This window comes from Sciurus vulgaris, assembly GCF_902686455.1.
Source record: "Sciurus vulgaris genome assembly, chromosome: 7".
Lineage (NCBI taxonomy): Eukaryota > Metazoa > Chordata > Mammalia > Rodentia > Sciuridae > Sciurus > Sciurus vulgaris.
The window spans coordinates 45,595,369-45,623,134 of record NC_136467.1 but is presented as its reverse complement, the minus strand read 5'-3'; the positions used below and the strand labels follow the sequence as shown (position 1 = coordinate 45,623,134).

Here is a 27,766-nt window from a genome sequence, read left to right as displayed (position 1 = left end):
GGAAATGAGGATGGATACTCCAGCTTTTTTGCTGAGTCCATGTGCATGGTATGTTTTTCCCCATCCTTTCACCTTTAGTCTATGGGTATCTTTTTCTATGAGGTGAGTCTCTTGCAGGCAACATATTGTTGGATCTTTCTTTTTAATCCAATCTGCCAGTCTATGTCTTTTGATTGATGAATTCAGGCTATTAACATTCAGGGTTATTATAGAGATATGATTTGGTTTCTCGGTCATTTGGTTCATTTTTAAAATTTTATTTATTTATTTGTTTGACACAACTTGTTTCCTCCTTTATTTGACAATTCCTTTAGGATAATTCCTCCCTTTGCTGATTTGCTTCTTTGTTTTTCATCTCTTCCTCATGGAATATTTTGCTGAGAATGTTCTGTAATGCTGGCTTTCTTTTGGTAAATTCTTTTAGCTTTTGTTTATCATGGAAGGATTTTATTTCATCGTCAAATTTGAAGGTAAGTTTTGCTGGGTATAATATTCTTGGTTGGCATCCGTTTTCTTTCAGGGCTTGAAAAATGTTGTTCTAGGCCCTTCTAGCTTTTAGGGTCTGGATTGAAAAATCTGCTGATATCCGTATTGGTTTCCCCCTGAATGTAATTTGGTTCTTTTCTCTCACAGCCTTTAAAATTCTGTCTTTATTTTGTATGTTAGGTATTTTCATTATAATGTGCCTTGGTGTGGGTCTGTTGTAATTTTGTGTATTCGGAGTCCTATAAGCCTCTTGAACTTGATTTTCCATTTCATTCTTCAGATTTGGGAAATTTTCTGATATTATTTCATTGAACAAATTGTTCATTCCTTTGGCTTGTTTCTCTAGGCCTTCCTCAATCCCAATAATTCTTAAATTTGGCCTTTTCATGATATCCCATCGTTCTTGTAGATTCTGTTCATGATTTCTTACCATCTTCTCTGTTTGTTCAACTTTGTTTTCAAGGTTAAATATTTTGTCTTCAATGTCTGAGGTTCTGTCTTCCAGGTGTTCTATCCTATTGGATATGCTTTCTGTGGAGTTCTTAATTTGGTTTATTGTTTCCTTCATGTCAAGAATTTCTGTTTGTTTTTTTTTCAATATCTCTAACTCTTTATTGAAATGATCTTTTGATTCCTGTATTTGGTCTTTTAACTGTCGATTGGTGCGATCATTCAATGCTTGCATTTGCTCTTTCATCTCATCATTCAGTGCGTGCATTTGCTCTTTCATCTCATCGTTTGCTTTTCTGATCATTTTAATTATGTCCATTCTGAACTCCTTTTCTGTCATTTCTTCTGCCATGCTGTCATTGGTTTTTATTGATGTAACATGTAGATTTGTTTGCAGCATTTTCTTTCCTTGTTTTCTCATATTGTTCAGGTATCAGTGGACCGCTGAGATATTGCAGATTTCCTCTATTGACTTACAATGTCCCTGAAGATTTCTATATATATCCCCCCTTAGCCTTCAGTAGGCTGAAGTCTTGGAGGAAGTTGATAATGTGGAGCTCCACAAGGAAGCTGCCTCTCTAGGAGTGGTGGCCTTCAGGTGGAGTATAATCCCTGCTAGTGGGCAGAGGTGCCTCCACTTGTTGACCAATGGTCATCCAAAGGGGACCTAGGCTGCGGGCTGAGGCAAGGCCTGTTTGGGCCTGAGTCTCTGGTTTTACCGTCCTTGTGGGGAAACCTCAACCGGCAGGGAAGACTCACCTGGTGGGGAGGTCTCGCTGGTCAGTTCCCTCCTAGAGGTTCCCCTCAATTTACAGCTACCACCTGGGCTGGGCTGCCTTCCTCTGCAAAGTTCCCAGTGGCCCGGCCCTACCTCCTGGGCCTTGGAGCCTCACCCTTCGCAGATGAATCTCCTTAGGCTGCCCCTCCTCAGAGAATCTGCCAGCAGGCCTGGAACCTTCGCTCCGCCCTAAGCCAGTCTCTGTGCGGCTCTCCCATCAAGAAGCCTCCTAGATCCTGGGACCCTGCTCTGCACCTAATCGCCTGGCTATGTGGCCCCTCCTCTGAGCAGCCACCTGGGGCCCCGTACAATCGCTTTGAGTCCCAGAGACCCGCCACACGCCTCTTCCTCCAGACAGCTGCCCAGTATTCCGGTGCGGTCACTAGGAGTCCAAGAAACTCACTGCGTGCTTCCTCCCGCCAACCACCCGTAGCCCTGGGCAATCAATCACTCCGAGGCGAAGTGACCCTCCCTGTTCCTCCTCCTTCTCTAGATAACCCCCGGGGTGTTCAGGAGCGGTCGCTCTGAGTGGCTCTGAATCCACGTGACCCGCTTCACGGGTCCTCTGGGCAACCGCCCGGAACTCTGGTGCGGCCACTCAAGACCAAGCGACCCACCACGCTTCTCCTCCAGGCAGCCCCCCTGTGTTCAGGAGCTGTCACTTTATGTCCAAACAACTCACCACTCGCCTTCTCCTCTGAGCAGCCGCCTTGAGCGCTAATGCAGTCACTGTGAGTCCAAACGACCCGCCGCGCTCCTCCTCCTCCTCCTCCTACTCCTCCGGGCAGGCCCCAGCGTTCAGAAGTGGTCTGAGTCCAAACAGCTCGCCACGCAGCCCCTCCTCTGGCAACCGCTTGTAGCTCTGGTGTAGTCACTCTGAATCCAAGCGGCCGCGCTCCTCTTCCTCCTCCTCGTCCTCAGAGCAGGCCCTGGTGTTCAGAAGCAGTCATTCTGAGTCCAAACAGCTCGCCGCGCGGCTTCTCCTCTGGCAACCGCCTGTAGCTCTGGTGCAGTCACTCTGAATCCAAGGTTCCACGTTCCTCCTCCTCCTCCTCAGGGCAGGCCCCGGTGTCCTGAGTCCACACAGCTCTCCTCGCCACTCCTCCCCTGGGCAGCCGCAGGAGCCCCAGTGGTTGCTCTGAGTCCCAGCGCTGTGCCGAGCGGCCTCCTTTTCGGCGCTCCCAGTTGTCCACGTTCACTGCTCCAGCGCGGGGAGGGGTGTCTCGCCGGCAGCTCTACTTCACAAAGTTTCCTGCGTTCCGGGACCACCGTCCCATCCGGGACACCTTCCCAACGGGTGAGAGTCACCCGGCTGCTTTGAGTTGGTCCCAAGTGTCTCAATATCTCCTCTTTTGAATCCTGAGTCCTAGAGCAACATAAAAATAGCCACCCTCTAGGCCGCCATCTTGAAATCGCAATTATAACTTCCCATTCTTGTGGTTGTACATAGTGTGGAGTTACTCATCATGCATTCATATATGAACATAGGAAAGTTATGTCTGATCATTCCACTGTAGTGACAGGTTTTCTTGGTCCTGAACTCAGGGAATAGGTGTTGAATATGTCACCATTTAATGTTTAGTTATTTATTTTGATGCCAGGAATTGAACCCAGAAGTGCTTTGAAGCTTTATTTTGTGACAGCGTCTTGCTAAACTGCTGAGGTTAGCCTCAACTAGTGATCGTCCTGTCTCAGCCTCCTGAGTTGGTAGGATTACAGATGTGTGACACTGTGCTCAGTTCCAAAAGTACACTTTAAACTTATAACTTTATGTAAATATTCTATCAAATTAATTTTTATAGTTTACTAAAATATTTTTGTTATGAAAGTTCTTGAATTTTTTTATCAAATCCTTGTTTTGAGTCTGTTTAAAAGGTTATATGAGTTTTTCATTTATTGTGTTAATGTAGTGAATTATATTGATGGATTTTTAAATTGTATACTCACATTATATTCCTGGAATAAACCACCAGTCATAATGTATTCTGTCATAATAAATTATGTTTTTTATATATCATTGGATTCTATTTGTTAGCATTTTGCTGAGGATTTTTGCATTGATGTTCAGAAGACATGGTAAGCCTGTAATTCTTTCTTATAATGCTGTTTTCAAGTTTTGGTATTAGAATTATGCTGTCTTCATAAAACAGATTAGAAAGTGTTATTTGCCTTCTCTGAAAGAGTTGCTATAAATTTACTTCCATTTTTATTATTATTTTTCAACAGTAGGATTCACCAATGAAGCCCTCTGGGCTGGAGCATTGTACTGTTTTTCTTTTAGGTAATTTATGGCCATCAGATTCTCTATATTTTTGCATAGTTTTGACCATTTCAGCAATTTTACCAAAATAAAGCTGTAAAAATAACATCCTTCAAAGCTTAGCTGCTTTCTCTTTTCCCTGGAAGAATCCTGATGTAAAGCTTAAATCTTTGCTTATGCTACTCTTGGCAAATATCTTCAGGGAATAAAATGGCAGATGAGTGGTTTTCTTTCACTGAAATTTTAGCCTATCTAGTCCTTTTTGCTTCATCAACTCTACAGTATCTTCAAAACTATAATTTTTAATGTAATGTATTCTTTTGTAAAAATTGATGTAGCAGGAACAGTGATCATCTTTATCTAATAACTTTCCATGAAATCTAAGTTCTTCCATAAAACAATACTCTCAATGCTTATGTTTAAACAAAAATTTGTTAATCATTTCATTTTATCCTCTTCACGTGAGAGAAGAAATGCTTGCCACCAATTCCGTGCTGGCCAAATGAGATTAATTTTGTTAGAATTACAGGTTTTTCAAAGTTTCATAGGATAGCAAAGGTCTTTAAAGTTCTAGTTGTTATATTCCTTCTTGGTTAGTATTAATACTTGTAAGGCAGGAATATAGAATTTAGTTTAAGTTGGTGATTGTTAAAATAAAAGGACTGCATGTTCTGTGCAGGAAGATAAATGGCAGGAAGACCTTCATTGTTCAAAACAAACAAGAGAATTTCAAATCAGAGTGTGCTGATCTGACCACAACTGCTTGTCTGAAAGTGGTACAGACCTTCATTTAAATGCATTTACAGTATAAAAGATATGCTTCGCAGGGGTTGGAGAGGATAGACTGAACAATTTTAGGCATATTTTTGACTATGTGTGAATTGGTGTAGGTGCAATGAGAGATTGCAACATAGTTTATAAATATGCTGATTTCTAGCTGGAAATACATACACACTTGCATATATATGCTATGCATCCTCTGATTTCCCTGCTATTCTGCAGATGGAGCACCACCTTGCTATGTGAATCAACCCAATAAATAATACCGATACTTTCTGTTAGCCTACATGAGCTAAAGGATCAACTGGTGGCACTTTTGTTTTGTAATGCCTGACAAATGATTTTTTCTGTAGCTTTAGAAGAAGGGTAAGTTTTTGTTGTTGTTGTTTCGTTTTGCATTTATCTTGGAGAATTATTTTTTTGTATCAGCAGTTAGAATAGCCTGCAGTTTTTCAAGAATAAATGCTGTATTACCTCATAAACTCTAAGAGAAAAAGGGGCATGACACAGATGCTCAATATTCAATACCTCTTCCACAAAATAGGAAGTCAGGGTTATTGATAAATAAAATATTAAGAATGAATTATTTTGTCTTTATATCATTATCACTCTGAAATATTGGGAAAAAAACTGGATATTCTGATTTTTATCTTCCCTCTCTTCTTCTCCTCTTTCTCCTTCCTCCTCTTCTTTTTATCCTGCTTCTGCTCCTCCTGCTCTTCCTCCTCCTCCTTCTTTCCTTTGTTCCTTTCCTTTTCCTTCCCCTTCTTTCTCTCCTCCTTCCCCTTCCCTTTCTCCTCCTCCACCCCTTCCTCCTCCTCCTTCTTCTTCTTCTTTGTTCTAAAATTTGATCAGAACTTCTGAATTTACTGAATATTGAGTTTAAATAATTAAGCACCGCATCTGAGTAAAGGTCTTTAAATATTGAGCCTTCATAAATACTAGCTTTGTTTTCTGTAATCTCCCCAATAGGACTTTCTCCCCTTTTCATAGTGACTTTTTGAAAGTATGTACTAGTCCAACAACAATAAAAAAAGAAATTCTACGTTGTCTTCCTGAAGTAGACATTTGTCTGTCTCTCTGTCTATGGCATCAGGGGCAACTCTGTTCACAGGCGAGCTGCTTTGCTATGCTATGGATCTAGAAGGGCACATTGAAGGATTAGCCTTCAAAAGAAGCATTCTTTAAGTTTTAAACCCAATCTGGATGGTCAGGGTGGTTAATTTTCCTCAGTGCCACTAAGAAGAGCGTCAACAGGCCTGCCTGTAGCTGACCTTACTTAATGCACTTCAGATTCTTCTGGTGGAGTATGTTAAGTTTCATTTTTAAAGATTCCACTGGGCTTGTGTTCATTCATTCATGTGAAAATACCTGTAGAGTGTTCTTTGGGAAAATATTGACCAGATCTTCCTTGAACATCAATAACATTTAATCCAGTGAACATGTCTGCTAATTAAGATCTCCCTCAGAGAGTACTGGAAAGATACTACTAGATTAACAGATACAGAAAGAAACCATGATGAGCCAGGGCGATGGTTTCCTCTTTACCAAGTCTCCAGTGAAAAAGAGAATTTTACTTTAAAGATTGATCCATTATAAATATTATTTAAAATTAACTCATTTGTTTTGATTTGTGATTTTAAGTATTATGTGTTTGGGAGTAGATAGGGTTGAAGTGGGGGAAAGTTTGCAGACTGTGAGCCCTTTATTCCAAGCAGAGTCATTCACAATAGAGTGAAATCCTTGAAGATGATGAGAGTGTTTTCAAAGTAACTGTGTCTGTGGGGGTGTGGGAAGAGGCACATAGTAGGCATTCACAGCTATTTTTCCATTACGTATTATAGTTTGTCAGGCTACCATCTTATCAAAGATATTTCTTATCCCCTGGGAGTGTGGGGAAGATGGATGATATGTTTTGTTTACACTTCAGAAATTCAGGCATGATATAAAGCAAGAATGTTTAGGATGTGCTCTTTAGACATTTAAATCTTTTTTGACAGCAAAGAGGAGAAAGCAGCCACCAAAACGAATAGCTCTGTGCGGGTGAGCAAGCACACCATGACTATGTATGGTTTCTTTCTGTGCTTTTCCTGTGTCCCTGTCCCCTCATTAATAAATCACAAACAATTTTTTGTCTCTCTCTGTGGGTTAGGCAATAATGGAAAAAAAAAAAAAAAAAGCCCTCTGACTCTGGTAAAAAAATTTGATGTTGAATTTTTTAAATTCAGAGATAGTATTTGGGTTAACTTCATTTCATTGAGTTTGACTACCTTTTACCACCTTACTCTTAATAAGAGGTTTTCTACTATTTTCTTTTGACGTTTGAAGTTGAGATTTCCTGACCTTAGAGGTCTGCTTCCCATCAGCATTAGTCAGCTGTGGTTCCTGGGGGTCCTCCTGCCCCGGCACCCTAGAGCTTCCCGGACACTTCATGCACTTCAGGTACTCATTTCTTTTTAGGGTCTCTGGCTGGGTGGGAGTAGGGCAGCACCTGTCAGAGATTTCTGGCTGGGCTGCCGGGGTACTGTCACATTTCTTGGATGCCCTGTCTAAGGATGCAGATTCAGAAGGAACCACAAAAAACTGCAACTTTTATGTGTTGTCAAGTTGTTTGACAAACATGAAATCATCAGAGGAGATTTGGTATATTGTGGACAAAAATAAACAGAAGATAAATAACTCTTATCCTTTTTGCAAATGAGCATTTACCTTCTTCTGTGTATGAATTAGAAATTGGGAGACAGGTTTTAACACTTAATATACCCAAGATAAAGATATACGAGAAGAATAGGATATGGAATCCCTACTTGATGAATTTATAATCTTCAGTGGAAAAAGGAATTATGTAATTCATTATATTCTATCATAGAAATTGTCACATAAAGAGTCTATGGGAGTTGAAAGAGAAAAGCATCAGGACACCAGTGATGTCTCCATGACCTTAGGATTTCCCCCTCCATTAAGTTATTGAGGTACAATAACATGAAAGCTAACTCAGACTGATTTAAAGAAGAGAGAGAGCATTTCTTTTACTACTTGCGCAAGATAGATGGTTTGCAGGCATAACTTGATGGCTGCTTTATTGCCATTTTTCTTTGATTCATTCACATTCTAAAAAATAAGGACAATTAAAAAATACAAATTAAAAATCTGATTTGTGTTCAATATGTATTTTATAAATAATTCAATTGTTTATTATTTAAATATAAAAATAAATAAATAAGTTATCGTGGATTGAATGCTTATGTCCCTCCCTGGATTCATATGGTGAAATCCTAACCCCCATGCTTTTGGTCAGACTTTTGGGAGGTATTTAGGCTATAGGGATGGAAGCCTTAGAATGGATTAGTGTCCTTTTGAGAGACACAGGGTACTCTCTCACTTCTTCCAAAACTGGAGGACACAGCAAAAAGATGCCATGAACAAACTAGGAAACAGGTCTTCTCTAGATACCAAATTTACCAGTCTCTTGATCCTGGACTTCACAGCTTCCAGAACTGTGAGGAATGAACATTTGTTATTTAAACACCAAGTTTATGGTACTTTTGTTACAGTATCCCAAATAGACAAGGACAATAATGATGAAAATACGGGTCAAATGAGCAGTTAATAAATAATCCAAAATCCGTTATCAGTTTATTTAGGTAGGTTTATAAAGTAAAATTTTAAAGTATTTATAGTTAGTTTACTTTCCTGCCAATTAATAGTTTAAAAATCTATTAAAATTGTGAAACATTTCTCCATCTCAACTTCCCAATTAAGTTTGGATAACCTAAGTTAGCTAAGTCAATAACTTGAACAGTCTTTGATTCCGGGGTCTGGTGTTCTCAGCATGCCTTTCCCTTTATAATATTCCCAGGATGCCAAGCCAGCAGCAGGGTCTCATAAACTGCTAGCATAAACTCCAGGATTTCTAGTTTAAGGAATTCTTCTACCTTTGTTTCTTTCTGTTCACTTTAGCCGCCATCACCTTCAATAAAAATCTCATTATCCTTAGTTTCAAAAGTAATTGATTGTGAACCTTGGTTCTGCCTTCCTCATTTTGACCTGTTTGGATTCGACTATCTAACTTCAGACTGCGTTCCTGATACTCATTCTGGTATTTGATCCTCAGTTTGTGACTTCGGCCTCAGTTTGAAGTGCTGGTTCTAGTGTTGTCCCTAGAGTTCAGGGACACATTTTGAAGTCAGGACTCCTGTACATAGACATGCAGCCTCAAAAAAGTTATTGATATTTAAATAATATCAACAATTTTCATTGTTACAAAAGCAACAATACTTTCTATGTATAGACTGCGTTATAGCTAATAATGTATTTTCACAAATATCGTCCTACAAAACATTATGATTATTTGAAAAATATTATTCCCCAATCATACAGATTAGAAATACAAAATTTGAGAGATAGGTATCCTGCTCAAGATCACATAATCAGTGGTAGACTTGTGAATCCATCTTGGGTTTTATTGTTATGATGTTATATCACTCTCCAAATAGTTATAAACATGTGCAAATAAAGTACAACTTGATTATATCAGTCTCCTCAAACTTACTCTTTTAGCCAACTTTTTCATGCTGTAACCAAAAGACCTGACAAGAACAATTGTAGAGGAGGAAAAATTTATTTTGGAGGTAACAGTTTTGAAAGTTTCAATTCATAGATGGCTGACTTCATTGTTTTGGGTGTAAGGTGAGGCAGAACATCACAGTGGAAGAGTGTGGCAAAGGAAAACAGCTTAGGCTGTGGCCACCAGGAAGGAGAGAAGAGGAAAGAGAGAGAGAGAGAGAGAGAGAGAGAGAGAGAGAGAGAGAGAGAGAGAGAGAGCGTGAGCGCAAGTGAGCTAGCTAGCTCTTGCTCACAAGGCATACCCAAGTGACCCACCTCCTCCAACCAAAACCTACCTAGCTATTTTACCACCCAATTAATCCATTCAAGTGGATTAATGCATTGATTAGGTGAAGACTTTCATAACCCATTAGTTTCACCTCTAAACATTCATGCATTGCCTCACACATGAGCTATTGGGGAAGACCTCATATTTAAATCATAACACTAGTCTCAGTTACATATGTGTGGTGTATAGAGTTCACCGAGGAAAAAAACAATGACACTCTTCTAGGTCATATCTTGGAGTTAGGGATAAAGGCAGTTATGTAGGTTTCCTTGTGTAGATTAGAGTCCAAATTGAAATGATTTCACAATTCAGAATATAAAGCAAATGCTTAAAGGAAGCAAATTTTATGTTAAAAAAAGGAAAAGAATAATGCTTATTTGCAACTCATTTTTAAATACTTCAGAAATGAAGCACCCAAAAGGATGCTTTCAGAAGATAAAGAAGGGAAAAATTAACTTTATCATTATTTATGATTATTTTAGAGCTGAAACAAAAAGTCAAAGGAAAAATGACAGATGAGAACTGTAGGTTGCAGGGGTGAATTTTTTTTCACTTATATAACTCCTTACAACTTACAAACTGCTTTTAATATTTATTTATGTACTCTGATTATAATCTGTGTAGCAAATATAATCTCTGCAGAAGTAGAATTAAGCATTAAATTTAATGATTTGACCAAGGTTGCTTTAATGGGACAGAAGTAGGCAGAACAAGTGGTCTTACTTTTTATTGAATCACCTAAATCATTAAATCATCCTTACTCCTTGACTATGAGATCTTCTGAGTTTGTTTACTCTGCTTTTTTTGGAAAAGGTTTAAGTGTGCATTCTTTAGTTTAAGGAAATATTTTTGGAGGAGCCAGGGGAGGTGCTGTTTCTGCAAAGGGTTGAATACAGCACCAAATTTAGGCCTGAAATTGATCAATTATCTGCTATAGATTTTTTTGTTTTGTTTTGTTTTTGGCACTGGGATTGAACGCAGGGGTGCATAACCACTGAGCCACATCCCCGTCCTTTGTTATATTTTATTTTAGAGACAGGGTCTTGCTAAGTTGCTTAGGTCCTTGCTAAATTGCTGAGGCTGGCTTTAATTTGTGATACTCCTGCCTCACCCTACCGAGCTGCTGGGATTATAGGCAAAGGCCATCACACCTGACACTGCTATAGTTTTTAAGAAACATCTGATGTAGATTAATATTATAAATGTTTCAGTTGTATTCAAAAATAAAAATTAACATATTTAGAATAGAAGGGAGGTAGGAGTATATAGAAATGGCATTGTTTTTTTCCCCATGAATTCCTAGAAAACTTTAATTGGCATGATCTGGACCAGTACATTTCTCCAGATCCAACTCCTGCAGTCACAATGAGTTTTGAACTAGATGTGGATTGCAGCTTATCACATATAGGTCCTCTCTTTTGTTATGCTGTCCTCTTTTCCAAACATTAGAAACCTTTGTCTCTGTTTATAAACATATATATGTAGCATGTTTTTAAAACATAATTTGAAATTTCACAAGTCATTTGATGTTAAAAATTCCTAAGCAGACACATACGTCTTATGGGAAAGAGGATTCAAAGATCCATTTCTACTGATTCTAAAGGCTCTTGGTACTTTGCAGGATTGGTGGCAAAGAGGGAGAAGGGGAATAACTGGAAAATTGTTATAATAATATAAAGATAGGTAGATTTCATTTTTATTTGTGGAGGTTATAGAAATGCTTATCAACTTTTTAAAATTAATTCCTTTGATGTAGGTTTGTAAATTTTTATTGCATGCTTCCGTCATACCTCAAAGCATCAGTGCTATTTTCTGGTTGTCTATAGGTTGTAGGTCTACAGGTATATGACAACTTGGTGTGATAAGGAAATTAGAGCATCAGGGAGGTGGGTTTATTATATTAGGAGCTGGCATAGAGGTGTGTTGACAGCCACCCTTCAGCTTCAAGGTCCATCTTTCTTATGACTATGAATGAGAAATCTGTGTCAGAATCAACCTTGATTAAGTAAGCTATCTTTTTCCTCAGGCATTATAGCACCACTGAATAGGGTGGTCCAGCAACAATATTTCTGGGCCTCGTGCATGGGATCATGAGTGCCCCTCCTCATACAACGAAAGTGCCCAAGGGTACTGTTTTGTATGATTTTGGCAGAGTTCATTTCACCCTGCCTATTACCATTACTTCTCTGTTTAGAGCAATAACACTGCATATAACTAAGTTATTATGTAAAAGCTATACACTTCTGTGCTCATAATTAGAAACTTCCAACTTTCTGTGACCTAGTAGAACCAAGTAGGCTTTCTATGGTTAGATTGTGTGCTGACCAATATCTTTTGACAGGTAAAAATCTTAACATGGTATGTTAACTATGTAAAGGCACTTACTAATTAACTCCAATTTTGAAATTATAGGAACAGTCCTGGGAACTACATAGTATAGGATAGTGTAATGTCTGATTTTTTAAAAAAAGGACTATCTATCTATCTATCTATCTATCTATCTATCTATCTATCTATCTATTTATAGCATTAGACTTAGTAGATCAGAGAATATTTCAAAATGGTTTAGACAGTTCCACTTTTAAATTGGTTATACTTTTAGTGGGATAAAAGAAATACAAATGCTCAAATAAGGTAGACTAGTAAGCATTAAAAGAGAGCTATAAGCAAAATGTCATGGAAATGCTTATAAAAGCAATAAATCAAGCAAAGCTTCATGTAAGAGATATTATTTAAGATGAACATTGAGAATAAATGATCTGAGAAGAAACTTACTATTCTAGTTTGATAATAATAAATACTTGCATGTAGGATATTGCAGAATGACCTTGGGGAATAGGAGACAGTTTACTTATTCCAGAATTGGCCATATTTATACATATGTATATGTGTGCATATATATATGTGTACAGACAAACACACACATAAAATGAAGCTTCGTGCTTAATCTCTCTACATGTCTTTAAAATGTCTTTTATCTTTGTTTGGTTCCATACTTTATGTCTGACTCCCAAGCATAGAAACATTTAATTTGGGCAACAATAATAATTAGAGAGCATGAAATGATCAGCACATATTCATTTGTACCATGGTAAAAATAATTCTAAGTCCATGGACAGTGTTATATGCCATATATATATATGTATATATAAAAGGTAAATAACTTTTGGACCTGACTTTACGCATAACTTAGTAATGTAAAAGGGAGATAAAACCAAATTGTTTCTTTCTCTCTGGATTGGGATCCAATTGAGCATAGGCTATATGTGGGAGAATATTAGGAGATAAGACTGGAATTTAAGTAGGTGGGAGGCAAGGTATAGTTAGAATATTTTTTAGTAAACTAGTAATCAGGAAGCACTGAAAACTGCTGATCTGTGTAGTAATATACCTGCATGCTGTAATATGCAGATTAAGAGAATGCAAAGATGAATAGGATAGAATTTCTGCACTCTCAAGACTCATAGTCTCCCAAGAGAAATGAACACATGAGTAATGATAAAGTCAGAGTGTGATATATGGGAAGATCAGAGAGAAATTTCTACTGCATTTCAGGTATGAATAAATATTTTCTTGCTTTCATTTATTTGAACCTGCCTCCAGACCCTGGGTAACTGAATGATAACATAATGGAAGTACTTTGACAACTGATGAGCACTATAAGAATTTTTCCAGAAGGGATTTGAAGCTGAGAGACTGTAGGACTGAGACCAATTAAGAAGTTATTGCAAAAGTCTAGGCAAGCTGCTTAAATTTTGTTCCAAGTAGAAGCTACCGATGAAATATTCCAACAAAGATAATAAAGAGCTTTACTGCGTAAATGGAATGGTATTGAAGTGGTACCACGGATGATTTAATTGAATTTTTGATGAAGAGCTTAGTATACCATCTGAGCTTCATGGATCTAGAGCAAATACTTATTGACCTTGCACAGGAAAATGAAAAGGAGCCAAAAAAAAGCAACCTGAAAAAGAGCAACCTTCTCAGGGTGGTGTCTGGGTATCCTGAATTCAACAGATTACATAGTAGCAACCTAGAGAAATGAGGTTTCAGGTTCAATCTCTTTACGTGTCTTTTACCTTTGATTGGTTCCATGCTTAAAGAATGATTTCCAAGCATATAGACCTGTCTTTAATATATGTAGCAATAGTAATAAGAAAGCATGAAAGGATCAGTACATATCTATCTGCAGTGTGGGAAAAAAACAATCCCAAGTCCATGGGTCAGCTACATTAATTGCCAGAGGACAGCCTGGTGACCACAACTCTCAATACCGAACCTACATCTTAATTTCATATAGAAACACAGGATCCAAAATATAAATATGAAGTTTTGCTGTGCTCATCAATTTTGAAAGTACTTTCATATATGTTGTCCTTCAGTTATTATAGACTAAGGAACTCGGTAGTCTCAAATAAATGAACACAAGAAAATATTGGTTTTATGTCTGAAATATAGTAGGAATTTCTGAGACTCCGTATATCATACCCTGTCTTTTATTATTAGTTACACGTTATTTCTCTCAGCAGGCTCTGTGCCCTCACAGTGCAGAGATTCTATCTTATTCATCTTTGTATCTCCTTGAGTCAAGCGTAGTATTTTTCAAAGTGTTGATTTTTAATAAATGCTTGTCGATATGAACAGAATTAAATACACAAATTAATTAGTCATTTGTGAAACTTGGTGATGTACAGAATCTAGTTCTTTGTATAGAACAAAGATAATATGTCAGGGTTTTAGTCAGCTTTTTCCCTGCTGTGACCAAAATACTTGACAAGAACAATTAGAGGAGGACAAGTTTATCTGGGAGCTCAGGGTTTGAGAGGTGTCAATTCATAGACAACGGAGGCTTGAGGTGAGTCAGAACATCTCCACAGAAGAGTGTGGAAAGGGAAGCAGCTCACATGATGATCAGGAAGAGAGAGAGAGACTCCACTCCCCAGATACAAAATATATACCTCCAAAACATGCTCAGATGACTCACCTCCTCCAGCCACAGCCTATCTGCCTTTAGTTACCACTCAGTTAATCCCTATCAGGGGGTTTAATTCACTAATACACTGATTGGGTTAAGGCTGTCAATCATCTCTGAATGTTCCTGCATTGTTTCATACATGACCTTTTGGGGGACACCTCTTATCTAAACTGTAACAGCCAGCATGTTCTAAGATTTATTTACCTGTTACCTCATTCAATACAGCAATTCCGTGCAATAGGCACTATCATTATCCCTGTTTTACCAACACGGAAATTGAGGTATAAAGAGGACAAGCAGTTCTCCTTTGCTTATACAGACAATCAATGACATTGCCAAGATGCACATTTAGCGTGAACCAGAGGCTGAGCTCTGACGCACTCTGCTGCTGTTCATGTTAGCTCTATCAGCATGACTTTTGCAACTGTAATAAAAACTCCTTTATTTGTGAGGCACTTTTCAGTTCATGGAGGTTTTATATGCTATCTAATTGCCATCCCAAAACAACTGTGAAGGGTCAGCAGGGCAAATATCATCTCTATATTATGGGTGAAGTTACTGAGGCTCAGAGAGGTTGTGATTTCCCTAGGGCCACAGAGCTCATAACTGAAAGGGCTTGCACTAGAATCATGCTTTCATGATTATAGTTCAACTTGGTTATCTCATTTTTTGATCTGGGAATGATAATACCTACATTGCTGTGTTGTACAAGTAATCAAAGTATAATACATTACAGCAAAATATATGTTGAATAATTATTTCAACCATTACTATGTCATGCTACCTTTATATTTCATGATGACCAATATCAATAACATCTCTCAAAACAAAAACAAATTTCTCTTTCAAGATTAATTTAGAATTCTGTAATCATATTTGATTAAAGCTTTCTTTTACTTTTGAAATTTTTTTATTTGTTCTCATTTGTACATGACAGTAGAATGCATTTATACATTTTGATAGATCATATGGAGTGTAATCTCTCATTTTTCTGATTGTACATATTGTAAGATCATTATGCTATTTATTTTTATTTCTTGATTCAATCAATCCTGACTATTAATGATTTCAGTTAATCATTGCTTACATTGGGGATATAAATCTAAATGATTAAAATACCATTTCTAATTTCCTATATGTCTTACCCTTATTATTTTCTAAACTTAACATTCATAGAAATAGAACATCTTCCATAATTTATTTTGTTGATGTAGTTCACAGAGTTTTCTTTGATTGTTTTTATATGCAGACATCAAGATAGCAAATCCTTGAAAATTTATTTAGACTTCCTTGTAGCTTTTTCATGTTTATTTGTGGAATTTTTTCAACCTTACTTAGTGCCATCTTCGAGTCTGTGGCAAATACTCGTAAATTTCTTGAAATTTTGGATGACTTAATGTGTTTGCTGAGTGTTCTTGAGAACATGAACCATGTTAAAAGTAGCAGAAAGGAGTATAACATTGTAAATGAGTGTGAACATTATGAAGAGGGTGAATGTTATGGAAAGTACAGTATTCTCTGAAAATTACTATGGATAAGAGATAGGGTCCTATTAATTTTTTAAATGTACAATTGCTAATATTTCCTTGGTTTAATCATATTCAGCCTGTTTCTTCATTTGCAAAATGGAAATGCATGTGTATATTCATGTTTTTTTGATATATAGTTATAGACTACTTTCTATGTACCAGACACTAAGGCAATCATTGAATAATAATAACAATAACAAATATAGCAAAACATGCATAGCAATAACAACAACCCCTGTATATATCTTTTGACAAATTAAATTAAATGAGATGTGTAAAAGTGCATTGCACAGGTGCATTATAAATCCTGATCAATTCCAGATTATTTTAGGAGTACAATTTAATTTGCTATGAAAGGGACTTCACAACCATTTCAAATTTTCATGAATTCTTGCCTTAGGTTTTAATTTTTTTAGACATACAGGATAATTTTATATGCACGTACTTCTTACAAGTTATATGTAGGCCTGAATCCACTGCAGAGACTCAGCACTGTATGACCTGAGACATGTACTATATTAGAACCAATGTCCAACGAGCACCTTTTGTTAAATGCACATACAAATCTGACTGAAGGAATAAATAACAACCAAATCTCATTAGGGTTTTGAATTTCATTTCTTTATCTACTTGTTCTTTTTCTAAATTAAATTTAATTTAAACTGATAGACAAAAATATTAAATTTGTACATATTAATGGGGTAAACTTATGTTTTGATGCGTGCATTGTGCAATGTTTAAATCAGGTTAAACATATGTATCCCCTTAAAACACTTTCTACTTCTTTCTAATGAAAACTTTAAAAATTCTTTCTTCTAACTTTTTGAAATGCGCAGTGCATTTCTGTTGTCTATAGTTACTGTACTATGCAACAGCACTCCAGAACCTTTTCCTTTTAACTATAACTTACTACTCATTGAACAGTGTTCTCCCACTGCCTCCACTCTCCCCAGCCTCTGGGAACCACCACTCTGTTCTCAATTCCTGTAAGATCAACATTTTAAGATTCCTCATGAGTGAGATGGTGTGGTATTTGTCTTTCTATGCCTGCCTTATTTCCCTTAGCAGAAAGATCTCCAGTTCCATTATTGAATTTTATTTAGTAAAACTTCAATTACATAATTTTTCTTTCCAACATTCCTATAACCCTTGGGAATATTTTTCATAGTAACTTAGATTTATTAGCATTTAGCAAACACTTTAATTTTTTTCAAAGTACTGAAATATTTTTGCTCCTTTGAGGACTTATAAAAATATTATATATTTGAGAAAAATCTATACAACTAAAGATACAGGAGTAATATAAAAACCTTGTGATTTTGGGGTTGGGGTTTTAGGCACAAAGTACTGGAAAAATACTCAATATTCAATATCATTTGTTAGTGGTTGCTACTTTTATGTTCTTTTGTGTTTCACTGTGGAACCTCGGTGGAAATTTTCCTGATTTGTGCTGAAGGTAAAAATAAATCAGAAGAGTAATGACATATTTCATTAATACAATGGGGTACTACTCAGAATTTTTTAGACAATTATTTATTTATTTATTTTTATGTGGTGCTGAGGATTGAACCCAGTGCCTCACATATGCTTGGCAAGTGCTCTACCACGGAGCTACGGCCCCAACCCAATACTCAGGCTATTTGTGGCTGCATAAAATTGAGTTACTGTGTAAGAATTATTAGAATGAGTTAAATTTTGGAGAACTAATGTTGGAAAGAATGAGTTAAATCTTTGTGTACTAGCATAGAAGAGTGGAAAAAATAAGTTTCAGGATCTTATATACAATATTTTAAATTTATTTTTATTAAAGCTTCAAAAATGTGTGAAAGTACACTGAAACCTAGTATTTGTAGAGGATAACTAACTCTATAGTCTATAAAGGAGGCCTTTTTTATGGTTTTAATTTTTTTCTTGGTGCAGGTATTACTTTTTAAAATTAAAAATAGTTTACAAATGAATGTTGGCATAAAGCTCAAAAAACAGAAGCAATCACAGTAAAAATTTCATATAGCCTTAATTGATCCCTTTTATTTCACTTATTGTTAGAATCAATAGATCCAATAGGCTTTGGTTCTTGGAGGTGAAACAGTCAAATTCCCATTTTTTTCACTTACTCAAATGAGGTTGGATGTCCTGCCAAGGGACACTCAGATTTACGTTGGAGGAAGGATGTAGACCTTTGGTTCATGCTGTGCGTTGCATAACTGGAGTTTAACACTTCAGGGTACCTTCTCCCCTTACTGTATCTTTTTCTTTCATCTTCAGTTTTGTTTTCTATCTAATTAAGGAGACACCATGTCTAGTCATATGTTTCATTAGATCCCCTTCAGTAAGTAAAGAAGACAATACAACCCCAGAAGACACTGCTGTAGTTGAGCAAATGATGAAGGGCTGAGGAGCTTGGAGAGACCTGAAGAGAGAAGACAGTACCGAGGGATTTTCAGGGTCATGGGAAATTTTGAAGGTAAAATCATAGTATGTGATATGCAAAAATATTTACAAATGAAAATAGAGCCTGCAGGACTGCACTAGATGTCTGCATTTGATTCAATGAACAAATTAAGAATTAGACATAGTATGCTATGTTTCTGTAGATCAATGTTGTCATGACTATTAGTCAAATTCAATATCTTTCTTTTTTCAATTTTGCTAACTTTGCCTGGACATAGGACTCTAAGTTTTAAGCAGTTGTTTAAAAACACTATGATGGCCCATTTTCTTTCAAAATATATCTTGCCCTGGAAATGGGCAGAAATATTCATTCCTCGTGCATTGGCCATTCTTTATAAAAAATGAAGTATAGAGAAGTGAATAAAATAGTTATAAAATATTAAACACTAACCTTACTTTTGGACTTCAAATTCTTTCAGTCTTTAATATACCAGTAACAGTCTGAACAAATACTTTATCTATTATATGGTTTAGTCCTGCAAAACCTTACTAACATGTGCATAAATTCATGAACATGCATACACACAGAGATCACACAATACTAAAGCAAATAAGATTAAAAACACTCTGTGATTGGGTGAGTCATGTCAGATGTACATGAGAACACAGAAGAACTGCACCTGCACACTCTATCTTGACTCTAGTGCCCGCAATGACTGTATAGTGACTCTTCCTAGGTCATTTTGAAGTCACAAGTAAAGACCTAAAGTCAGGATTCTCAATCTTGAAAAATGAATTGACTCTATTTTAAGGAAGACTTTCTCATGAATTGCCATTGATGAATAATTTTTGTCTTAAGTTATATTTAGTTTATTATTGTTTGTATAGACACATAAAACCTAATAAACTTTTTATGGTTAAACTTTTATGTAAATATAAAACAATACAACAAATATATGAAAAAGTGCTCATCATCCCTAGTAATTAGAGAAATGCAAATTAAAACCACCCTAAGATTTCATCTAACTCCAATTAGAATGGCTGTTATCAAGAACATAAGCAATAAGTGTTGGTGTGGATGTGGGGGAAAAGGTACACTCATACATTGCTGGTGGAGTTCCAAATTGGTGCAGCCACTCTGGAAAGCAGTATGGAGATTCCTCAGAAAACTTGGAATGGAACCACCATTTGACCCAGCTATCCCACTCTTTGGCCTATACCCAAAGGACTTAAAATCAGTATAAGACAGTGATGCAGCCACATCAATGTTCGTAGCAGCTTAATTCACAATATCTATACTGTGGAACCAACCTAGATGCCCTTCAATAGATGAATGGATAAAGAAACTGTTTTTATATATACACAATGAAATATTACTCAGCCATAAAGAAGAAGAAAATTATGGCCTTTGCTGGTAAATGAATGAAGTTGGAAAATATCATGCTAGGTGAAATAGGCCAAGCCCAAAAAACCAAAAACCAAATGTTTTCTCTGATAAGTGCATGACAACATATAACAAGGGGGGTGATGGGAGGAAGAGAAGAATGAAGGAACTTTGGATGGTGTTTAGGAAAAAGGGGTGGGAGGGCGTGAGGAGGAAAAACAGTAGAATGAAACAGACAGTATTACCCTATATATATTTATGATTACATGAATGGAATGAATCTACATTGTGTACAACCATAGAAATGAAAAGTGGTACCCCATTTGTGTACAATGAATCAAAATATATCTGTAAAAATAAAAAAAAGATTTTAATAAATAAAATCTTTTCTTAACAAAAAAAAAAAGAAAATCCAAACTTAAAATTGAATGCAAATAATAGCAATATCAAACACAGAAACACAAATACTTCATTTTAATGAGACTGAAGGAAGAAGGTATACATTATTGAAATCACTGTGTGTTTGTAGAATCAAGGAGTAAGGTGCAGGTTTCGTTCAATTCAGTGTAACGAGGCTCTCTCATCTTGAGCTGTGGCATCACCTGGTGTAAATGCTAACTTTTACATTAGCTCACTCACGTTCTCCCTGATCTTCAGCTCATACTGTGCTTCTTTTTGCTACTTGGGTTGTGAACACATATACTTATGGAACATTACGTGACAGCAGGATCCAGATGACTGAGCATGGCTATTTTAAAATCCCAAATCAGAAAAAAATAATTTCAGAGTACACTGAAGATTCTGAAAAAAATGTAATATTTTTCTTTAGACAAACAACATGTAATCATTATTACAACATTTTGTTTTTGTGCATCATTTATTTTATAATTCTTTCATTTGAATTTAAATTCCTTTAATTACTTAAAAAGTTAATAAGTTTTGACTTCTTTTTCCAACTTCTAAGTTTTTAGAAGTTGTACATGAGGTGTTGTGAATTCCTCATGAACTCATTTTGTTAAACTATCTTCTTCCATCAATGTATCTATAATATATAGAATGTAGTCCAATCAGTAATAATGTGTCAGAGTATCTATTAAACATATTGAGGAACAATTTGTTCTTGGGTTTTAATTAAAATAAGAATTGGCATATTACATAATATTCTTTTTATTTGCCTTTTCATATACTTACAATTTAGGGTCTTCATAAAATCAACTAAATTTGATTATTTATAACCTTTCCTATCAAGAACATTTTAAGTTTATGTCATGAATAGAAACCTCTTTGAAGCACTGATTTTTAGCCATTTTTATCAGTTCCAGTTTGACTTTGCTTGTACCACTAAGTAACCTGTCCCAGTGGCCACTTATTTACTTTTTATATTACCTTTCCATCTGAACATCCAAGTGGTTAGAAATACACAGATATTCCTCATGTTAAAGGTGGTGTATACCCTCTATGGATTTGTATATAACAATGGCAATTACTTTCTAATTTTTCTCTCATTATTTTGATACACTATTATATGATTTTTATTTGATAGTAAGCAGTATGATTTTTATACAAGTGTAGGCTTTGACATGATACATTTGGACTTATTTCTGTTGATCGATTACTTAGTTGTATAAGTTGGTTAATGTTAATAAAATAAGTATTATGAGTTTAGTAAGCATATGGGTTTTGCCTCAAATCTTTGTCAGGCCCAGTATGATCCAGGTACATGGATCAAGGTGATTTGAAAGAAACCAAGTTTTTATGGTGCACTCCTTCTGTGTAGAAAATGTATTTTTTGGTGAAGAGCTCTTGCAGACCATTTGGAGAGATGTAAGCCCACAAATTTGAATATTTATAGAAGGAAAATGTGGACAGTACTTTTTATTTTTAATAAAAATCCTCCTATTCTGGTAATCAATAAACAAATGATCATTATTAAAATAAGATTCTTGATCTTTTATAAGAAAGATTGTTGATACGAGCTGAAATATCCTTATTTTAAACTTTTAATAATCACTGCCATATTTGGCAGTAGACTGTTTAATTTTTCATGCTATTATTTTTCACCCTTTATACTATTTTGTCTCTTAGAAGCTTTTTTTCAAGTAAGATATTTTCATATCCAACAGGAAACAACCACCACCAAATAAAAACGTACTGTCCTTGCAGTTACCTGATCCCATGTCTAGTATCTCAGGTCAGTCATCTGGGGAGATATCTTTGGCAGTCTTATATGTTGAAAAATGAATATTATGGTGAATTTGAAATATACATTTGACCCTTGAACAACATGGGTCTGAATTATGCAGTTTCATTTATATGTAGATTTTTTATTTTAATGTTTTTGAGATTTGTCGTATCTTGAAAAACTCATAAATAAGCTGAATAAGCCTATGAATATCAAAAAATTAAGAAAAAGTTAGGTGTATTTTGAATGTATGAAATGTATGCAGGTAATAATGTATTATTTATCATCACAAATCAATAATAAAATGTTAAAATTTATCAACACTTAACACAAACACAGACCCTAACATAGTATTATTTGCATTCAAGAGAAATGTAAACAAATGTAAAATTGCTCAATTAAGTCATAACTGCATAAAGTTAACTAGAGATCATACTATGCTACTGTATTAATTTCCTTATCACTTCCTCTTGGTATTTGGTAAACTCTGGCACTGAGTGTGTCTGCCTAAAATGCCATAAATGCCCTTGGTGGCTCCTCATCTTAGTGTGAGTGGGTAATTGACATATCACAGTAAAGATTCATTTCTTATGATTCATGGTATTTTTCACTGTATGTAATAAATAACATACAAAGTATGTGTTAATTGGCTGTTTATGTTATAGGCAAGGCTTATGATCAGCAGCAGACTTTTAGTAGCTAAGATTTTGGAGATTGGTAGTAGGAACAGAGAGCGGGTCCCAGAGAGGGTGAGCAGCTCCCTTGTCATGACTGTTCCAGTTACCATCGTGCCCCAGAAAGAGCCCTTATCCCCAACCACCTGCCACAGTTACCATCTCTGCAGGAACCCTCAGTGCTGCGGATAACAAGACCAGCACCATGGATGGTGGCGTTGGGCGCTGTGGCCCAGATGGCCTCACAGGGAAAGACGGGTCCTGCTGGAGGAGGAGACAGGAAGGTTATCACAAAGAACACGTTGGGAGCAGTAAAATGGTTCCGTGTAAGAGATTGATATGGATGGTTTCATCATTAGGAATGACACCAGGGGAGATGTTCACTAGACTGCCACAAAGTATTGCCCCAGGAAATATCGTCAGTGTTGGAGATGGACAGACTACTGTAATCATTACCCTATGTACATGTATGATTACACGAAAGGTATGAATCTACATTGTGCACAACCATAGAAATGAAAAGATGTACCCTATTTGTGTACAATGAATCAAAATGCAGTCTGTAAAAAATAAAATAATAATAAAAAATAAAATAAAAACCCATCTAAGAAGTTAGGAGAGAGAGAGAGAGAGAGAGAGAGAGAGAGAGAGAGAGAGAGAGAGAGAGAGAGAGAGAGAGAGAGAGAGAGAGAGAGAGAGAGAGAGAGAGAGAGAGAGAGAGAGAGAAGAGCTGTGTAGGCAGCACATGTTAGAGGTCACAAAAGTGTTCCAGTACAAGGAAGTAAATATGCAACATATGGTACCTATTATAGACGACCCACATTGTATGGGTTATCTGTGCAATTGCTCGCAGAATTATCAGAATGGTGAGAGTGAGGAAGAGAAAGACGGATAGAGAGCAGAAAGTCATGCAAGAAAATGCTGGCTGCACCCTAGGTGAAGGGTCCCATCACCTAGGTCCCATGCCTGTCCCACCAGGGCATCCTTTGGGCAGTATTACAACCATCCTGTGCAGGGAGGGTGCTAACAACCAGGATGGGAGAACAAGGTAAACCAGTGGCAGCATATGTATCAGGGTTATCGACCACAATTTGGCAGTGGTCATCTTCCCAAGTACAGCCTAGGGAGGAAGGAAATGAAGAGAATAAGGAAAATCAAGGAGGTCAGCAGACACCTTGGCACTGGTACCACTACAACTTCAGTGACTGATACAGAGCCTTGGAAAGCCTCACACCATAAGATGGCAAGGAGCTGGTCCTCAAGTCAAGAGTGGGTTGGCTCCTAAGGTTGAGCAGGGTGAGTCTGAGACAATACCATCTTACCACCTCTACCATCTCCCAGCCATCTAAGAAGAAGAAATGGATACAAAATTCTAGCAATAAGAAATGAGCTAAAGATCGGAAAGTTCTTGCTTTTTGCCTGCAGTTACTAGTAGTATCTGCATTATCTATGCAACATGAGGATTTTATATTTTGCCTAAGGGTTGTTTCTTTTCGGTAATGACAAACATTTTTTTAAAGGCTGTTTTTCTTTCCCTCAGTACACCTTAAAAGGTTTTTAAATTGTTTCATTCATATCTGGCCAAGGTGAGATCTTTTAAGAACTTCATTTTTAATTTGTAATAGTAGTTCACAACTTGATTTTTTTGAAGAAAGTCAACAAACCACAAGCATTTATTAATAAAGGTCTTAAAATAATTGGCAAAAATGTTGTATGCATACTTTTAACTGAAGAGATTGGCCAGTTCCCCTAACCCTGTGTTGTTCAAAGGTCAACATTATTTTAATCTTTTATTAATTGTATATTTGTTCTCCCTCTTTTGTGTCCTATATTTACTATGATAGCTATTAAGGCTTTCTCCTGTATTTCTATAAGATAGTTCTTGGGTTTTATTAGACAGTCCCAGAATGTGTGTGTGTGTGTGTGTGTGTGTGTTGCATTTGTGTTTGCACTTCTGTACTGTTTGCATTCCTGCAAAGAGTGAGTTTTTACCTGTCAAGAGACCCTATGTTCACAGCTCTTTCCTGAGCTGAAGCGAAGTTAAACTTGGATTTAAGGTCTTGTAATCAAGCATAGTCTCTGAGCATTCCAGCTGATGTGGGTTGTATTGGCTTGACCTTTATGTGAGTTCCTGTAGAAAATGATGAGATACTGCACTGCCTTTCACTTTCAAGTAATTGAAAGCCCCAAATGGGAATAAGGAACTGGGGAGATATAAGGCATACATTCCCTGGACATCTAAGTGCACAATTTTCTTGTCATCACAATATATCACTCTGTACATTGTGCTGCCAAAATCCACATTTCTTGATCTCTCTTCGGTCTTTTTGATTGGTCATCAATAAGCAAAAGGGGAAGGCTTCCTTGCATTTCCATAGCTATAGCTGAGACTCCTTTTCATCTGGCATTGTCTTTGAAAACAAAATGATGAATTCAAGCACTGCAGTGTCTTGAATCCCAAACATTTCTGTAAATTTCCTTCCTCGCCTCATTCAAAGCACCCATTTCTTGTGTCAATTGTGCCACATTAAGGAGTCTCGGTGGAATTTTCCTCTGTATTTCCTTCCCTTGTCTGTGCCAGCTTTTCTTCGCTCCATCTTCTATTGTTAAACTTTGTTTTATTTCTGAGATTGAATTCTCAACCTTATAAAGAGGAGGTAGACTCATACTTATTTTCCTTTATTCTCTCTCGAGAGTGGTCACAGCATGCATTTTAGCTGTGCTAAACTTGGCACTGAGTTCTGAATGGTAGACGAGTTGTTGTTTTCTAATTGCACTATATCCAGTAGCTATCTAGTTTTTTCTTCCACAGAACTAAAACACTATGCTTTTGCAAGTAATTTCAGGTATATTTATTGAGAGTTAGGTTACTCTTTGCTATGAAACTGTGGGAACTGACATTTTACTGACATGCAGATTAAGTTCCCAAAGTACATTTTATTATGTCTCTAATTATATACATCTAGCACTACATAACTGATGTACATGATCCAAATCCTTGACAAAAGAGCTCTTGCAATCTAGTTGGGTGAATACATATGAGGATTTTAAAAAACTAATAACATCCATAAGACTATTTTAAAAGATCATGGTATAGGAGAGGCCTCGCATGTAAAAAAAACACATTGTGTAAGATTAGCTCTACCCTTACCATTATGTGGCAAATAAGATTATAGTTATGCAATTTTGATTTTATGAAACCATAATGCTTAAAATCCAGATGGTCTATGAGAAGAGAAAAGGAGATTAGTATAAGTTCAGAGTTTAAACAGCTTGGCACTAGAACTGGCCCCAGGAACTGAAGAGACGGCAGTGCTACAGAGTACTAGGAGAGGAAAACACAGAGATGCGGAAGGTACAGTGCAGATGTCGGTTCTGCAAGAGAAGATGAGCCAGTATATCCTGGTTGGCTACTACAGTCCCGGGATAGGTTCATCTTCCTTCAAGTCCAGTGTGTTCATTCTTTCATAAGTAGTGGAGCAAAAAGAGCATGTATTTTGGCATTAGAGACTTGAGTTTCTATCAGTCCCTCTTTTGTTATGTGACTTGTGTTTTCTCAGCTGTGTGTTAGCTTTTTGATGCTGAGAACAAAATAACTGACAAGAATGATTTAGAGGAGAAAATGTTTATTTTGACTCACAGTTTCAGAAGTTTCTATTCATGGTCAGTTGGCTCCAAGGTAGAAACATTATGGTGGAAAGGCATTACAGAAGAAAGCTGCTCAACTCATGGTAACTAGGAATGAGAGAGGGAGGGAGGGAGGGAGGGAGGCTGGAGACAAGATAAATTCTTCCAAGGCACCCTTTCAGTGACCTGCTTCCTCCAACAAGGTCCCACCTCCCAGTAATCCATTCAACCATCAATGGATTACTCCACTAAAAAGGTCAGAGCCTTTATGATTCATTCAGTGCCTAAAAGCCCCACCTCTGAACCTTGCTGCATTGGACCATGCTTTTAGCACATGAGTTTTGAGGGGACATTCTAGATCCAAACCACACCAGCTGTGATACTGTGTGAAACTACTTTGTCGTAATATCATAAAGACTAGTGTTCCTGAAAGGATGTCAAGTATGCAAAGGATGCTTACTCAGTGGTGTCTATAATGCATGCCACACCTAAGTCAAAGAAACTGGGTTGTGTTTATTCTAGATTTACCTTTACAAGCCAATCTTTGTTGAAGCTTTGTGTTTTAATATTTTTTATTTTTAGTTTTTTTTATTTTTCTTGCTACTTCTTTCTTGTAATGTTACGATGAAAACAAAAATGAAATCTTTGTGTAGCTGAAATAAGTAGAAAAATTGTGAGAACCAATATATGAAGCCACTTGAGTCAGATATGCATGTGTTGGGGAGGGTAAATCACCCCTGCCTGGCTAGAAAATCAGGAATGAGGAGAATAGCAGGTAACATAGATGCAGAGAGTGGTAAAGTGAGACAGGTTGTGATTTCCAATCCATTTTCGCTCAGGCTGTTTATCCCCTTAGTTTTTATATTCTTTATCTCTGATACACTTTGCAGTTTGGGAAATCAGTGTGGCCAGTTGGTCTTGCTCTTGAGGTTCTAGAAGTTATATTCACCCTGTGCATTGAATATTAGATATACCAAACTAATGTCAAGTCAAGTGGTGTGAGGACAGAGTAGGGCAGATTTGAAGTCAGTGATGTGGGGAGAAAAGGGAGGCCAGGAAAGGAAGTCTAAAGCAGCAGTTCTTCAATCTGACTGAAATTAGTGCCCATGGACCTTTAGAAACAATACTAAATCTGGAGCCCCAAATTCAGAGGTTCTGCTATCATAGGTCTGGAGGGGGCATAGGTACTGACATTTTCCAAAACTTCCTGAGTGATTCTATAAAAAAGCCAAGACTAAAGATCGTTAGTCTAAAATAGGATAAAGATGTCAGGGAGATGTTTTCTATATGTATTGCAAAGCCAAGGTTATAACACTCAAGGTCTTACACACGCACACACACACAAACACACACACA

At 36.8% G+C, this 27,766-nt stretch overlaps 1 long non-coding RNA gene across 2 annotated transcripts in view; it reads left to right on the top strand.

Annotated features, from left to right (window-relative positions):
- LOC306666154 overlaps positions 1 to 18,604 on the top strand; it is a 107,292-nt gene extending 88,688 nt beyond the window's left edge. For both annotated transcript variants that reach the window (XR_013765216.1, XR_013765217.1), the window contains one exon: positions 18,487 to 18,604. This is a non-coding gene — a long non-coding RNA (uncharacterized lncRNA). The remainder of the gene's footprint in view (positions 1 to 18,486) is intronic.
- The last annotated feature ends 9,162 nt before the right edge of the window (positions 18,605 to 27,766 follow it).